General features: G+C 32.9%; 1 protein-coding gene across 2 annotated transcripts in view; it reads right to left on the bottom strand.

The window, feature by feature from the left end:
- Nca (neurocalcin homolog) overlaps positions 1–12584 on the bottom strand; it is a 101475-nt gene extending 88891 nt beyond the window's left edge. Inside the window, exon 1 of one of the 2 annotated variants that reach the window (XM_069038030.1) lies at positions 12455–12584. The gene's annotated coding sequence lies outside the window, so the exon portion shown is untranslated. The remainder of the gene's footprint in view (positions 1–12454) is intronic. The other variant, XM_069038037.1, reaches the window with a different exon arrangement.
- Positions 12585–18900: the final 6316 nt, after the last annotated feature.

Genomic DNA, 18900 nt, shown 5'->3' with positions numbered 1-18900 from the left:
AGGTTTGTATACTATTTTATTCGGAATCATTACATTTTTAGCAAATAAACAATTAATTAGATGCAGTTTCATTTCTACTGGTTTTCCAACCAAGTTAACTTTCCGCCCTCGTATAAGGTTAGGAATGTGCATATTACAATACGATTCCGAATAAACCATTTTACAGTCTGTTGCGGTTGAATATCGCAAAAACTGGAAAAAGCTAATGGGGCAATTAAGCCATATTCCCACAATATTTCTGGTCAAACTTTACAGTTTATCCATTTTCAATATAGGTACATTACTGTTAGGGAATTTTCTTTTTTTGTATTGCAATGAAAGTGTTTTATTGTTTCTAATATGTATTGAACATTCAAAACGGGCGTTTTGAATTTGTCAAAAAATTTGACAGTGTCAGATTATAGTTATTATTGAAAAAAGTACGATTAAAGGCCGGGTTCACCAACACCAGTCAAAGTTAATTGTAGGTTAAAACGCTTCGTTACGAATAATTTAACAGCAGCAATTCAATTCTACACATGTAGTTAAACACCAGTGGATAAGTTAACAAATCCCGTCCTGATGGATTTTAGTCACTGTTACTCACGATATTAAAACATTGGAACAATCTCTTTAAACTAATCATCACCGTTGTGGCAAGTAATTCAAAGAATCTTTTTTCAAAGTAAACATAACCTCCTAATGTCAAGAAAGAATTATAATCCCTATACTTCGTATCATTTTCGTCTGGAACTATGGAACGGCAAAACAAAAAAAATCATTTGTTTTCAAGGCTTGTCGAGTACAAACATTTATAATAACCCTGCATAATCAAAATTTTCCGAAAAAAAATGGAAAGTCGAGTTATATTTGGCTAGACAAATTCCAGAATTCAAACAAACATAGAGCTTTAATTATCTAAATGTACAATTATTAAATACACAGTTAACAAACTTGGAATCAAATCACAAAACGGATTAAAGGTTAGTTGACTGATCAAAAAGAATCCAAATAGGAGCAAGCGTTGCGAATTATCGGTCACGTCGTAGCAAAATCATACGCAAATAAGCGGTCAAAGCATGGACGTAGACAATTTATGGTCTCAAACGCTACTTAATAAAAAATGATACCTCATGAATTTTAGACGTTGGAATAAAATAAAAAAAAAAATTGTTACACAGTCTAGGACTGGTTTACAAATCTATGAGGGGCATGATGACCAACTCAATAGACCGGGACCAATGGCTTAACGTGACTTCCGAATCACGAGATAGAATATAGCCTTTTTTTTGCCCTGGGTCGGAATCGAACCCGCGACCCTCGCCTCCCTGAGCCGAAACGAACTCCCTTAGGCTATATTCTGCATTTTATTATTATTATAAGAGAATGGGGACAATTTATAAGATAAACAAGAGCAACATTTTACATTTGTGAGAATAGGTAAATTATTGGCGATTTCGGCTACCGTTGGGGGCGCCACTGTTGCCAGATTTCAAGTCATACCCCGCTCGGTGCGGCTTATGTTTGTGCATTGTTTTGTTGTTGGTTTTACGTGAATTTGCGGGTTTCGTGATGGTTTTCTTAAGGTTACACAAAATTTTAAGTTATTTAGAGCAACAGCAGAACGCATATGTGTTGTGGAAGGCGAAGAAGTGTTGTGTGCAAAGTTTTTAATTTTATGTGGTGTTATTCTGTTATTAAAGTAGTGGACATTTTTCGACAAACAAGTGCCTTGAGTAGTGCTCCACATGAAATTAGTAGATCTGTTAACGATAACAACGTCGAAGTAGACTATTTTAGCTACAGCTGATGTACTTGCAAACATATTTCGCCGTATTTATTGCCCGGGTTATATAAATTTTTTGTTGTGAGTGGCAAAACATCATGGCCCAATAATTTTTATTGTAAGATTTAACACATTTTATGTATATGTTACGGACAAAGACGATAAATGGACATTGACGACAATGGCCAGACAATGACGTGAATGTCCATTTTTCCTGGCGATTATTGATGACCGGACATTGACGTTATGGCTCGTGGTGGTTGGGCAATGTTATTAAAAATGTCATTTTTATTCTAACGCTAACAGCATTGCCCGGTCATTAATGATAATGGTCAAAAACGGCTGGGTAATGCTGATATACTCGTAGGTTCCATGATTATTATTGAAACTAGACAATATATTGTTTTCTTTTAGTATTTTTATTTATCAAATGTGCTGAAGTAGGTACTATGTGAAAAAATATTATTCACACTTATCAAATTTTACTTGGTAACTCCTAGGATACGATATCGCACGATATCCATCTCTCGGGCTAAAGCCCTCCATCTGGATTCATCGTTCTCCGGGCGCAATCATCATTGTAACGCCCTTGGTGCATAAATAGCTATTATGTTTCATTGAATCATGATTTGTTTTTTATACCTTGACAACGAGATATATTAAGTAGGCTATCATGCCCTAGGGCGTATAAATCATAATGCCCGCTTATTACGCCCGCTCAAACAAGTCGTCATAGATACGAGCCACCGCAAACTAGGAAATTTAGCAAAATCAAGTTCACATTTTATAAATTTTTTAAATGTTCACAAATTCAAATGCAGTGAAACATAAAACGTTATATGCACCACGGGCATTACTCGATGTTTATGCTCTCGGCACCTTAAAAACTCTCAACTCAATAGACCGGGACCAATGGCTTAACGTGACTTCCGAATCACGAGATAGAATATAGCCTTTTTTTTGCCCTGGGTCGGAATCGAACCCGCGACCCTCGCCTCCCTGAGCCGAAACGAACTCCCTTAGGCTATATTCTGCATTTTATTATTATTATAAGATAAGGGAAACAATTTATAAGATTAACAAGAGCAACATTTTACATTTGTAAGAGTAAGTAAATTATCATCTTTATTGCCAAACGCGACGCTACTGGTAGGGAGATGCTTTGTTGAAATGTCACATTTCAAAATTCAAGGTTGTTGTTGACAATTTAAGTGATTTAACCTAGAAAACAAATCTTCGATTTCGGCAAAGTTTACAGACGTTTATTGAAGTTGTAAGCAATAATTACCCCAGAATAAGTTGTAAAATGGGTTTTACCATTAAACAGAAGGCATTTTTATTAGATTATTTTCGAAAGAGGGTGAAACAAGAAAATGAAGACTGGCCTTACTTTGTACCCCCTTACACGAAGAATTTTAAGTCAGATGTCCGAACCTGATGGTATTGGTTATCAACAAGTTTATCAATGTCTTAAAATTATAGTGCCTAATTTTAGCAAATCATAACCCATCATTAAGAAGAAGTCAGGTCAGTCCTTAGTTCAAATTTTAGAAATGGTGCAAAATGTTCAACAAATTATCAAGGAACATCCCTCAACTTCCATAAGGCGTTTAAGACAACAAGTTAAATTGTGTTATGGCACTTATCAGAATTTTTTTAAGAAGGATATTAATTTGTTTCCCTTTGTGTGTTGCAAGAAATAAAACCCACACATTATCCTAAACAAATTGACAGCTTCATAAGGGTTTTTGAAATTATGAGAGGCGAGTTTGATTCTGTCTGGACCACAATGGAGAACATTTTGAGCAGTTTTTGTAAAAACTTATTTTTTGACCTTGGAGTAATTTAAATGTTTTAAACACTGCTAGAAAAGATACGAGTAAGTTCTCAATTACCCAAAAATTAGAGAATAATAACTTTTACACTTTTCTTACAGAAAACAACAAAACAAAGAATTGTGAAAAATAATTATTTTTAAAATTTTGTAACACAAGATTGTGCCTTATGAAAGAATTTTGTGTAACTGTATGTTTTTTCCTTAATCAATAATAAATAATAATTAATTATAACTTGCTTTTAAATCTATTATTCATGAATTACAAAAAATTTATAAAGGCAATTAATGATAGATTTTTGAGAGGTAGGCAACCAACAAAACGAGTGTTCACAGCAAGTAAACAAAAGCGGCTGATCTATGATAGAAATACGTTTCGATAAAACAAAAGATGAGGTAGCACTCTTGATTTGGTTTCTTGTTGATCACTCTGTATACTATATGTATGTTGTATACCGGGTGATTCAGTTTGGTATTCGCGGCCCTACATCTTTTTTGTTTTTAGAAAAAAGTATAGCAAACGATATACAGGTGTCCCAAAAATGGCGTACAAACTACTTACTACCTTATCGAGGATGCTTAAATGTACATGAAAAAAATATGGAAAAAATGTTTCCGTCAAAAAAATCTATTATTTTTATTATTATTATTAACGAAAATAGAATGTAAACAATGATATATTCATACATCATTACCTTGCAATGTTACCGTAGAGGAGTTAAAATAATTTTTTCGATTTCCAAAACTTCAAAATTCTCTATTATGCAGGATTAGATATTGATAGTGAGTGATCTTGTACTTTGTGATAATATGTACTATTAGACGTAGCTGTCATGACAATTTCATACATATATTTCAAAATAATTGACCTGGTAAGTGCCACATTCAAAGACCGCCAAATCAGAAAATAAGTCCAATAGAATTTTTTTAACATTTTTCTGGTGTTTACGGTAATCTCTTCTACACCGTAGTACACCGTTAGTACGCCATTTTTGAGACACCCTGTATATTTGTAAATCGCTTGTGAAACTACAATAGATGATGTTGTCAAATCTTCTCTACGATGACATATGTCAAAGTTAATAGTCAACTTTTGTTTTTTAAATAGTACACTATACATTCGTATATAGTACTGTAAATTGGAATTATGTTGGTTCCCTGCATGTCACTATTTACAAGACAACTACGTAGCCAAAAAATAAAATGATTTGACCTTGTTTGTTTTCAAGCCTCGGGTGCGCCTCGGCCAGAAAACTGAGACTCGGACGAAATACCAAATCCATACTGAATTTACTATGCTAAATTCGCGTTATGTTGGTTCCCTGCATCTCACTATTTTAAGAATTATGTACATAGCCAAAAAATAAAATTATTTGACAGTGAAATACCCGATCCATCCTGAATTTACTTTATTCGAATATTAGAATTTACACTTATTCGAATTTTAAATAGTCACCTATTCAAATATTCGAATAATTCGAATACGATTCCCAAGACTCATCATGTCATTCATGCACTATCAAAATTCAACTACATATTTTCATCGTGTATGCATTCAAAGCGGTATAGTCAGGAAGAAGTTAGGTTTCGAAGCCAGATGTTATATCATAGTTATTTATTTAAATGTAGGTTATAACATAGCTATTTATTTAAATGTAGGTACGTTAATAATTGACGCTATTAATGTCAAAATTCAATTGTCTCCATGGCTAACTATCTCTTTTTCTCTTTTTCTCGATTTTTTCCTATTGCAACTTTTTTACACATTCAAATGTAGAAAAAAAAAAGGTTTACAAGAATAGACTAAGAAATGTATAATGTACTATTTAAAAAAAAGTTGACTGTCTAAACTTTTGACATATGTCATCGTAGAGAAGATTTGACAACGTCATCTATTGTAGTTTCATAAGCGATTTACAAATATAGTCTTTGCCAACACCAAATAACCACCAACACTGCATTCTACCCAGAAAATCAACCGGCAACGTTGTGTACTTAGATTTGATTGGTCTAGCATCCTAGTAATATCAAAATTGCCATTATACACTTAGTGTAATTCTTTTCTAAAGTGTGTTCCACAGACAATTAAACAATTCGTTATTGGTCTGTGGTGTGTTCCAGAGACCCTCATATAATTAGATGAACGTTTTCTCATTAATAAGTTTGAAAGACTGTTATCTAAAAGTGATGAAGCATCTTTCAGTAATAAATTTAGAAGCAGCAGATATGGTTTCACAAAAATCATCTGTTTTTTAACTGGAATTTCCATGCACTTAAATATTCCTCTAACATTGGTGTACTTTTTAAAGCACTTGGGCATATTTGCTCTACATTCATCTATTGATGGCCACAATATGCATGGTTTTACAACATTTCCTATACAGTGTGAACATAAAGTTTGGAACAAAATTCATAGTAGCGTTATGTGATGTTTTTTGGAAAATCGCTCGGACAGGTCGATTTTATTTTGAAAAATGCCATCCTTGACATACAACTTGTTTAAATGACGTCATTGGTTTTTGCGCAATGACCTCTTCACCAATTTTTTTAAATAGCAACCCCCACTTTTTTCATCTCTTTCTGATACACCTTCCTACTGCCTAAACGATGAATGAAAAAAATTGGTACCTTACATAACAATTTTTTTTTGAGAAAATGGCAAATTTTATTTTAAAAAATTAATTTAATTTTTAATGTAAAAATTTTAATTGACCTCAAACAAATACAAATAACCATCTAAGGTTAACAATAAAGTTTAACGCAAATGTTGAAATTATTCCCTGCCAAAACACTTTGTACACTGCGCTCAATAATGTCAGGACTTTTCGTTCCATTTTGGAGCGAATTAGCTGCAGTAAATCTTCTAAATTGTTTGGTCGATTAAAATAAACCTTCTGTTTTAAATAAACCCATACAAAAAAAAAATTTGAAATAAAAATTGCCATTTTCTCAAAAAAATTGTTTTGTAAGGTACCAATTTTTTTCATTCGTCGTTTAGGTAGTAGAGTAGAAGGGTCTATCAAAAAGAGAAGAAAAAAGTGGGGGTAGTTATTTAAAAAAATAGGTGATGACGTCATTGCGCAAAAAGCAGTGACGTCATTTAAACAAGTTGCACGTCATAGAATGGCATTTTTCAAAATAAAATCGACCTGTCCGAGTGATTTTCTTAAAAACATCACATTACGTTATTATGAATTTTGTTCCAAACTTTATGTTCACACTGTATATTGTACAATCATCTTAATCAAAAGTTTCTTGGTAGGTACTTGGTGAAAAATGAAAAAAAAATGGCAATTGTATTGAGTTTAATAGCTGTTTTTAATTTGAAAATACCAACATCACTCTATCCTCGACAGAAAGCTTATGAGTGCATACTGTTGAATAACAGTGTTTAACTAATGAACAAATATCATTTAACAATTTAAAGTTTGATAACAATAGTGAGTGAATTCAAATGTTTATCATTCTCTATTTTACAAATAAATGTAACTAAATTACCACTTGTCACTTGAACACCTTTATTTTCTTTCAAACGTGGTTTTTTGATCTCTGCAGGTGATGCTTAAATAAATCATTTCAAAATTTAAACTCAAAATACTATTTAACTTACAAATGTATTCTTCTCTTTTAAAGTGTTTCCCACAGACCCTCACATAATTGGATGAAGGTTTTCCCATTAATAAAGCATTTTCCCATGCTTTCCTTCTCTCTTCCCGGTCTTTAAAACCGAAAACATTTTCGATGTAAACATGTAAACATAATTTGCTTTTACGCGAAATAAATGAAAACATGCTTGTGGTTCGTTTTTTCGGCACGTGTTTCAGCCAAAAATACAACAATTTGTTTTGCCGATCTTGTTTTTAGTCATTTTTATAAATAAACTTCGATTAAACCCTCAAATTGTCTAAAAAACACGAACCACTTTAAAGGGGGCCACACAGAGAGAGGGAAGAGTCAAGACTTGAATGCACACGCCACGGGGTACAGTTAAAACTCCCTGTGTGTGGAGAAGAATGTGGCACGCGCATTCAAGTCAGTTGGAATCAAAACTGTCGTGATTTTTGGCGTGCACATTCAAACCCGCCCGAGGATAACTTTCTGTGTGTAGTCGCTGCATGCTTCAGTTGGAATTCAGTAGCGGCCGTATTATGTCTGATTTACGAAATATGTCTCGCGAATACAATACAAAGGCACGCCACTGTCATCAGACAAATTTCCTTTTTGGTCACCATTACGATGAACGTTTGCTGCACAAGTGACGGGGAAGCAGTAGTGTGTGTGTACTCACAGAGAGTACGGGTTTAACTCAGGACAAGCGTGTACACTTTTAACTGCACATTCTTCCCCCTGTGTTTGTGGCCGTCTTAACAAACAACGGCTTGTGTGTGCTTTAACATTTTGCACACAATTCTCACCAGATGTCTCACTGATAGCTGGAATCGCCAATCAGCTTTATTGCCAAACGCGACGCCACTGGTACGGACATTTTTCGTTGAAATGTCACATTTCAAATCAATTTGTTGTTGTTGACAAGTTAACATCGATTTCGGCAAAGTTTACAGACGTTTATTGCAATTGTAAGCAATAATTATCCCAGAATAAGTTGTAAAATGGGTTTTACCATTGAAGAGAAGGCATTTTTACTAGATTATTTTCGAAACAAGGTGAAACTGGTCTTACTTTGTACCCCCTTGCACAGAAAATTTAGTAGTAGATTTTCAAGAAAATTTAGAACACCGTGTCATACACAAAATTACCAAATAAATTTACAACTAAATTTTTCCAGAAATTTACCACTACGTGTGCCAGAACGCACGCGCTACCTTTGAAACTTTTAATCCGTTCAATTCTATTGGGTCTTTCACATTGTGTAGCCATAACGATCAGCTGATGCCTGTACCAATTTGTGGCTTCTGCCCACATTTCCTGACATTTTTACTGAATATTTTAGAATACGTTGCAAACAGACTACTTGCCAGTTTCTGATAAATTCACTACTAAATTTTCTCAACAATTTACTACTAAATTATCAGTTGTAATTCCACGAGAGCTCTGAAATGATCGATTTTTAACACGTAAGCTCTCCTAAGTAACAACGAGTGTCACTTTGACAGTATTAATTTCCCGACACCGAAGGTGGAGGATAAATTATGTCAAAGTGACACGAGTGGTGACCTTTTGAGAGCTTGAGTGTTAAAACAAATCATTTCAAGAGTTAGAGTGTAATTCGGTTGATTATTTCATGAATTTAATAGTACCATTTGACAACAGTATTTATTTTATTACTTTAGCAATAGGATTGAAAACATCTGAGACACCTACTTGACGAATTATGGAATTATCACTAGTAATATTCCGAGTGCATGTCAAATTATCGACAATTTGACATGCATGAGAGGATATTTTAACAGACTATTTCCTGAGAAAAATTTACATGATAAGTAAGTACAAATAAACGTAATTCTGTGTTTAAAAATTGGTTATTCATTAAATTTTTATGTTGTCGTTGACGGTCATCACATTTGCACTAGTGCAAATTATCGATAATTGCACTAGTGCAGTATTATCGCTGTAATTCGATCGTCGCTATTGGCTAAAATTCAAATATTCGAGCTTTTTGATTGGCTTAAATTTTTCGAAGGAAATAATCACTATAATCCAAAAAATAAAGCCTTACGATTGGTCGAAAACGATGATGAATGAAATAATCTGTGAAATTTAGTACCGTGTCACACTAGCTTTAAGAAGAAGTCAGGTCGGTCCTTTGTTCAAATTCTAGAAATGGTGTAAAATCTTCGACAAATTATCAAGGAACATCCCTGAACTTCCATAAGGCGTTTAAGACAGCAAGTTAAATTGAGTTTTGGGACTTATCGGAAAATTTTGAAGGATATTCATTTGTTTCCCTATAAAATTTGTGTTGCAAGAAACAAAATCCGAAATTATCATCATAAATGAATTTTTTTGTTCGACACTGTCAGAATTTGAGAATTTTCTCCTGTGTGAACGGATTTTGATAAATGTCACCACTTGTCAAAATGAAACGTCAAGCTAATTTTAAAGATTTTAAGCGATTTGGATTTTTTTAAGGGGCTCGTCGAACAAAAAAACGTTGTATTCAACTCCTATTGTCAATCCATTTCACCTGACAGCTTCATAAATGTTTTTGAAAATATGAAGAGGCGACTTTGACTCTGTGTAGACCACAATGGTGAACATTTTGAGCAGTTTTTGTGACAACTTATTTTTTGACTTTGGACTAATTTAAATGTTTTAAACACTGCTAGAAAAGATACAAGTTCTCAATTAACCAAAAATTTGAAAATAATAACTTTTGCACTTTTCTTACAGAAACCAGCAAAACAAAGAATTGTGGAAAATAATTCTTTTTAAAATTTTGTAACCAAAGATTACGTGCCTTATGAAGGAATCTTATGTAACTGTGTGTTTTTCCCTTAATCAATAATAAATAATAACTAATAATTACTTTCTTTTAAATCCATTATTTATGAATTACAAAAAAAATATAAAGGCGATTAATAACGGAATTTTGAGAGGTAGGCAACCAACAAAACGAGTGTGTACAGCAATTATATAAAAGTATCTGATTCATGTTAGACACACGTTTCGATAAAACAAAAGATGAGGTAGCACTCTTGATGTGGTTTCTTGTTGATCACTCTGTATATTCATCATAGTAGTTTTCCTGCAACAATTTCGCTGTTGTATTCCAAATTGTTTTCACACTGTAGTCAATTAGTGCGATTCTGTTTCAAAATTGAGCAACATTGTTATTGAACAACATTGATTTTGCATAGATCAAACCAATCAACAGCTTCATATCATAGCAATTACAACCTTGTTATATAGCAATATTGGTAAATTTTAAGACAGAATCGCACCAAATATCACTGCTGGTGTCGTTTCCAAAACGATTTTTTAAATCCATTTGGGAAAACGTCAACATAATTGTCAGACATTTTGTACATTAATTTGTGTTAGCAACAGAAACAAAAGCCTTGTCAACGTTATTTTTCGCCGGAAGGGAGATTTTTGTCGACGGAAGACGCATTTTCTGTCCATGAGTAGATTTTTTCGCAATATTCCGCACACTATTGGCAAGGCGGTCTCTATTTTAACAGGCCAGGACACACTGGCTGTGTTGCCAAATTTCTTAGTGGGCCATTCCATAGCATCCTGAGTTTCAAAAATATTGGCACTTCCATAGAAAGGCGGTTCATTCAAAAATAATTTTGACAAGACAATTAATTTCAGTAATTGGAAAAATAAACATGCTACACAAATGTTGCGTACCCAATTGCAAGTCAAATTATGCTTCAACCAAGTCTTCCTACGTTAGCATTTTCAAATTCCCATCGAAGAAGATTAGAATGCATGAATGGATGCGAATTTTGGAACTAGAAAACTGGCGCCTTAATGGGGGCCACACACACAAAGGGAAGAGTCAAGACTTGAATATGACCGGTACCGAGAGGAGCTAATGCAATCACGGTGAACGAAAAGGACTTCTAGCTATCTTATAGAACAGGATACACATAATTACCTTGACTTGGACACCTGAAATACCTACTTTGACTGAAGTAAAATTGCAATACGAGAATTGGAAAAATCTTTCAGTGATGATTGACTGACAGCTGACAATGACAAAATAGTGAGTAACAGTGAGTGATCACAAAACTTCAAAACTAGTAACTTTTTTTAAAGGTTGGCGAAGCAACGTTGCCAGACGTTAGTGGGCCATTCCACAGACCACTTTCTGAAATCAGTGTCACGGCCTGTTAAAATAGAGACCGCCTTGCTATTGGTCAATATCAACTGTTTTCATAACATGTGTGAATTTGTCACGTAAAAAATTTGCGGGCAAAGCCGCGGGTGAAAGCTAGTATGACAATAAATCATAAATCTAATTTTGATGCAACATATTTTCCTTTTTTTCTCGGAACTTTTGTTATCAAAGGGTATAGTTTTTTATGCCATTGAAATCAGAAAAAAAAACTCTAACAGAATCAATAAAAAAAAACTTATAGGTTACCATTTGAAAAATAAAAGTTGCCCATTACCCATAAATGGGTAGATGGTATATAAATCATATTATGCTCACTCAGGTTTGTAGTGTTTTTAGAGCCATTTCGTTTCCTGTATAATTTTTTTCATTTGGGTCATCAATAGCAAAGTTATAGAGTGGGCCGTTTTTTTAAGATACCTGTATAGGTACACAATTAGGCATAGCCCACTGGAGACTGGAATTATAAATCAATATTTTCATTACCACATCGCCCTCTGTTGAGTTAAAAAAAATATATTTCTACTTTGCCGACCGAGCAACTGTCAACGGTAACTACAACTGCTTAAATAAAATATAGAATTTTTGCAAATACTACAAATAACACTGTAATCAACAAAGTTAACAGAAACTACTTAAGAAAAAAACTAATACAGTAAAATAAATTTTACTCACGTGAAAAATTGTTGCAGTCTCCTCCATTTCAGAAGTGGGGACGTATTTTTTTCTTTTGGTCATCTTTATATACACAACTTACTTACAAACAATTTCTTTTAAATACAATATTAAACACATAAAACATATAAATACAATAACAGTTAACCTATACAAACTATGACATTTGCACACACCTAGTACAAAATAAACTTATTTGGAGGCAGTGAAAACAAAGCCAACAGGAGCTAAGCTTGTTTTAGAAAATGATTTTATAAATATTTCATGAAAAAAATTTTTCGAATATAAATTATGACTTTAAATATCAATTTCAAATCAAAATATTCATAAAACAAAACACTCACATCATACAAAAATTCTAAATTTAATAACTCACATTATACAAGAACAAATAAATTAAATAAAGTTGCAATTATATTTATTTGCTTTCTCATTGAATTGTTTTCATCACAACCACTAAAGCAGTTACCAGACTATCGCCATGTTTACGCTAACTCTATTGCGTCTGCGCAGTTTTGTTTTGGCACCATCAATGCGCCAAAATTAAAATAACTTCTAAAAAGAAAACCACAATATATAGTTGACTCAAGTTGCAAAAAAACACTTGTCATTTGCAACGGGATTTTTTTCATATTTTTTAACCAAATAAAGGCACAAAGGGGTAAGAAAATCATAGTTTGGGTTGAATATTTTCCATATAAAGTCGACTCAAGTTCCAAAAAACCACTTGTCATTTGCAACAGCATTTTTTTCATATTTTTGAACCAAAAAAAGGCACAAAGGGACCAGAAAATCATAGTTTGGGTTGGATATTTTCCATATAAGTACAGTTTTAAAGTAATTTCAAATGACTAATGCCATAAAAGTGCTGTTGCAAATGCCAAGTGGTTTTTTGCAACTTGAGTCAACTTAAGTACAGGTTAAAAGTAATTTCAAATGACTAATGCCATAAAAGTGCTGTTGCAAATGCAAAGTGGTTTTTTGTAACTTTAGTCAACTTTACGTATCGTTATATGTTGTTCACGTTGAGTTGACAATTTCAAGGTCAAATAATTTTATTTTTTGGTTCTGTAATTATGTTTTGGAAATACAGGGTTATTCTAAATGATTGTAGTCGAAGTAGGCGTGAAAACTGAATGTAAAATTTATGGTTGCCGCTCCACATAAAAAAATCATCAAAATGATGTGTTAAATTGGCTGCAAAACAACTCAATATTTTTAAATTGATTGTAGAACAACTCAATATTTCTGGATTCAATCGTTAATTTAACAAAAATAAATAAAATCCTCATCACCGCACTTTTCACCTAAAAAATGACAGTGACAGAGACACAACTGACAGTTCACATGAAAGCGGCAAAAACGTAATAACATGGGCATGGCCTACTTCGACTACAATCATTTAGAATAACCCTGTATAATTGATTTCATATTAATGTTCATCAAGTGAGCTGTGCATTTGTAAAGGCACCTTTAATTTAGTTACATTACAAAAGTCACATTTATGAAGGTCATGTCCAATAAATCTTTACTTGGTAAAAATACAAAGCCAAAAACAAATAAGAATTACTCTAATTTAATCAGTAAAAAGACGTAACATTGCTTTTGAAGTCAGCAATGTTAAAATGGACAAAAACTGAAAAATTAGTCAAATCGGGTTCGCGCAGAGCAAGCAACTTTGAAAGTCAAAGTCACTAGCTTTAGCTTTAATACCAACAGAAAATCACATTTTCATGGCTTGCTTAGATGCACATTTATATGAAATTGAGTATAGTGACATGCAGGTAAACACCGTTCACGTTGGATTAAGCATTGCTGAATCGCATTATGTTGGTTAGCTGCTTGCCACTATTTACAAAACATAATTACAGAGCCAAAAAATTAAATAATTTGACCTTGAAATGTTCAACTCAACGTGAACAAAGTTTATATTTTATTATTAAATAATCGATTAATATCAATACACAAAAAAAAAAATTACAAAAACAAGTTCACAAGATCATGAAGAAATAATTAAATATAAAGTCCATTCATTTTGTATTGAGCTTTTCAAGGTCAAATAATTTTATTTTTTGACTCTGTAATTATGTTTTGTAAATAATGACATGCAGGTAAACACCGTAAACGTTGAATTGAGCATTGCTAAATCACATTATGTTGGTTAGATGCATGTCACTATTTACAAAACATAATTACAGAGCCAAAATTTAAATTATTTGACCTTGAAAAGTTCAATACAAAATGAATGGACTTTATTTTCCGTTGACCGCTTGTTAATTTCAATATTAATGAATTATTTTGTCTAAAATATGTATAGTGTATTAATGGACCTCATTAATACACTATTTTTCATTAATCAACGATTTTTGCGATTTTGACGTTTTGATGATATTTTGATGTATAAACAACCTCGAACATGCATTGTTTGCAGTTACCAACACTGCAGCAGGTAGTGCAGCAGGGTTTTCTATATTTTATAGCTCCATAACTGCACAATTACGAATTCACTTTTTCAACGACCTTTGTGGTTATAATTCGCATGTCATATTTTTCAAAGGTAACTAGGTTTTCTTAGCAATCATGATTTTTACGTGAAATTGAATGTGAATGGAGTTGACGTCTTCTAAAACTCTTTGTGGAATAGAAAGTGTTGAACATTTTTAAAATAGCCTACCCTGAGGACAAAAAAAGGATATAAGGTCTCATCTTTATCGAAAAAGATTAAATTGGTTTTGATTTGGCTTTAATTTGAAATTTTGTCATAAAAAAAAAGTTTGCGGTCAACGAAAAATTTTTGTAATCAACTTGTTTGTTAATGGACGATTAATAATCTCAACTATTAAAGGCACTTACTCGCTACACTCGTTCGTGCTTTAAACAGTTTCGATTATTAATCGCCTTCATTAACAAACTAGTTTATTAAATAACTATTTCCGTTGACCGCTTGTCAATTTCAATATTAATGAATTATTTTGTCTAAAATATAGTGTATTAATGGACTTCATAAATACACTATTTTTCATTAATCAACGATTTTTGCGATTTTGACGTTTGGTGATATTTTGATGTATAAACAACCTCGACCATGCATTGTTTGCACTTACCAACACTGCGGCAGATAGTGCAGCAGGGTTTTCTATATTTTATAGCTCCATAACTGCACAATTACGAATTCACTTTTTCAAAAGCCGACCTTTTTGGTTATAATTCGCATGTCAAATTTTTCCAAGGTAAGTAAGTAGGTTTTCTTAGCAACCGTGATTTTTACGTGAAATTGAATGTGCATGAATAGAGTTAACGTCTTCTGACACTCTTTGTGGAAAGGTGAATAGAAAATGTTGAAAAATTTTAAAATGGCCTACCCTGAGGACAAAAAAAGGATGAAGGTATTTTAGAAGGTCTCATCTTTATCGAAAAAGATTAAATTGATTTTGATTTGGCTTTGCGCTCAACGAAAAAAATTTGTAATCAACTCGTTTGTTAATGGGCGATTAATAATCTCAACTATTAAATGCACTCACTCGCTACAGTCGTTCGTGCTTTAAACAGTTTCATTAACAAACTGGTTTATTAAATAACTATTAAGTATTATGAATTTGACTGAATTAATTTTCCACCTAAATCAATTGTTGGTAAGAAATTGACAGCCAGGACCCTACATCTATCAACGAGCTTTTTGTAGCTTGGGTTCAGAATTATAATAATTATAATTTTCTATTTAAATATATCTTTAATACTATAATGCAAATAGGTGTCCGTTTCGTGTCACAATATGGCGGTACCCACGAACCTGTGTTGCTATGACACCATATATCTATTAACTACTAACTACTAACTAACGGGTGACTATTAAAATTTTCACTTGGAGTTGGCTTTGAACGAGTTTTTATTTTTTCTGTTACTTTAGACCGTCGTCTGCGCTGATCGTAATAACAAGTCGTGCCAATCGCTCAAAACTCTGCGTCCGGAAAAAAGTCAAAATATCGGTAGATGTCACCACCTCGCGCGTTATGGGAAACTGTAATAGTATTACAGAAATTACAGAAGGAAAAATTTATTCAAATTGTCAAAATTTAAATGTCTAGCTGTTTCTAGCGAATACAAATTGATATCACAAAATGATTTGCATTATTGTCATTGAAGTTCTTATTGTATTTATTATTTTGACAATCAATGACAATTGATACTTATTCGAGTTTCAAACCCTTTTTATGTCTAGCTGTTTCTCGCGAACACAAATTAATATTACAAAATGATTTGCACCGATTATGATTGAAGTTCTTATTGTATTTATTGTTATTTTGATAATCAATGACGAATTAATGGTTGACATTTATTCTAGTTGTAAACCTTCCGTAGTTATTACAGTTTCCATTCATTCGCGATCCAACTGATCCAAGTGCCTCTGGTGGCCATTTCACATCGAATGGCACGACTTGTTATTATCGGCGCGGACGACGCTTTAGACACACGGAAGAACGAACCACAAATGTCAGTCAGTTCAGTTGAAACATAACCTATAATGTTAACTATAATGTCAAACTTATCAGTGTCTAAGGTGCAACGGAAAACAAAGAATGTTCCATAGCCAACCCTAAGTGAAATTTTTAATAGTCACCCGTTAGTTAATAGATATGTGTATGACACGTCCCTTTTGACAGTAAAACCTGTCATTAATTTTATAAGAAAAATATTACAATAATGCTATTGAAAGATTTAATTTACCACGCGAAAATGGTGGTAGGGGTTTTTCAAATCTAGAAATTCTACTATTGGGGACAAAATACTTTGGTCATCATTTTTCCGTCACTTCAAAAAAAAAATTATGTAAACCAAGCATTAACGTCAAGTCAACATCGACGACAATTTCGAATTATTGACTTTTCTCTTGTCAAAAATATGCCGCCTTCCACCGTTCAAAAATTTAGAATTGTCTCCCTCGCTTCTGAGGGATGTCCATGAACCAAATTGCCTTGTGGAAACCTTTTCAAGTTTTCCTCCTTGGAATTTCTCATTCAGTGGCCCATTTTTTGATATTTAATATTTTGCAATGACGAGTCTGACAGTGACAGTCAGTGACAATGGTTGACAGTAAAAGATAAGGTTAACCATCCTAATGCTTGATTTACAACTTTATGTCACTCAAATGACTTTGACGACCAAAGTAATTTGTCCCCAATAGTACAACACAGTCAAATTGCTTCACTAAAAAATTATTTTCTCAATAGAGCTCGTGATAACACTTTTTTTTAATGCTTTGGTTTCAGCGGATAAAGGTTACACATATTTAAATTTAAGTGATGATATAATTTCAGATATTGTTGAGCCAAATATACCTGACACTATAGCAAATAACGGGTGACTATTAAAATTTTCACTTGGAGTTGACTTTGAACGAGTTGTTATTTTTTCTGTTACTTTAGACACACGCAAGAACGAACGACAAATGTCAGTCAGTACAATTGAAACATAACCAAATTAAGAGAAAAAACATTTATTGAAATGTCAAACTTGTCAGTGTCTAAGGTGCAACGGAAAACAAAGAATGATCCATAGCCAACCCTAAGTGAAAATTTTAATAGTCACCCGTTATAAAACAAAATAGAGATATTTTAAAGAACTGGAACAACCAGAAATTAATATTCAGACTTCCATGCATGGCTTAAAAAATCAAATATTCACCCTGAGACTGAGGGTTTCATATTTGCAATACAAGATCGTGCTATAAATACAAGAAATTATAAAAAACATATGCGGTTTGCAATCGATCATTGATAAATGTAGGATTTGCGGAACTGAAGGGGAAACCATTGAACACATCATTTCTTCTTGCACCGTTTTGGCTCAAAGCGAATATAAGAAACGTCATGATATCGTCCCTAAAATTATACACATGAATTTAGCAGTTAAATTCAACTTATTAAAGGATACACAACCACATTATATTTATAAACCAGAAAGTTGTTTGGAAAATGACAATTACAAATTATATTTTGATCGCACAGTTTTAACTGACATTCACATTCAGCATAACAGACCAGACATTATTATTTTAAATAAACAACAAAAGCAAGCATATCTTTTAGATATAGCGGTTCCAAATTCACACAATATAACACAGACATATAACACAAAAATTAATAAATATTTAGAGCTCTCCGTTGCTATGAGAAATCTTTGGAGTTTAGAAAAAATTTCTATTTTACTACTTATAATTTCAGCAACGGGAATAGTACCGCAATCTCTTTTTAAAAATTTAAGAATTCTGGATTTAGGGAACACATTGGTAGTTGAAATTCAAAAAGTTATATTATTATACTCATGTCATATCGTGAGGAAATTCCTTAACATTGACACAGAACCTAATACACAACAAAGTCAAAATGCGGAGGCGAGACGCCGGTAATTATGTTGATAAGCACTGCACTATTACTTGATAGTAATATCCGTAATAGTGTATGTACTCCGGCAAAATTGCCGTGCCGCCGGGTGGCGGAGGGATAGTGTTTAGAACTCTCCGTTGCTATGAGAAATCTTTGGTGTTTAGAAAAAATGTCGATTTTACCACTTGTAACGGAAATAGTACCGCAATCTCTTTTTAAAAATTTAAAAATTTTGTACTTAGAGAACACATTGGTGGTTGAAATTCAAAAAAGTATATTATTATACTCATGTCATATCGTGAGGAAATTCCTTAACATTGACACAGAACATAAAACACAAAAAAGTCAAAATGTGGAGGCGAGACGCCGGTAATTAGGTATGTTGATAAGTACTGCACTATTACTTGATAGTATTATCCGTAATAGTGTATGTACTCCG

The sequence above is a fragment of the Tenebrio molitor genome, chromosome 1 (assembly GCF_963966145.1).
Source record: "Tenebrio molitor chromosome 1, icTenMoli1.1, whole genome shotgun sequence".
NCBI lineage: Eukaryota > Metazoa > Arthropoda > Insecta > Coleoptera > Tenebrionidae > Tenebrio > Tenebrio molitor.
This window is presented reverse-complemented; position numbering and strand designations above follow the sequence as displayed.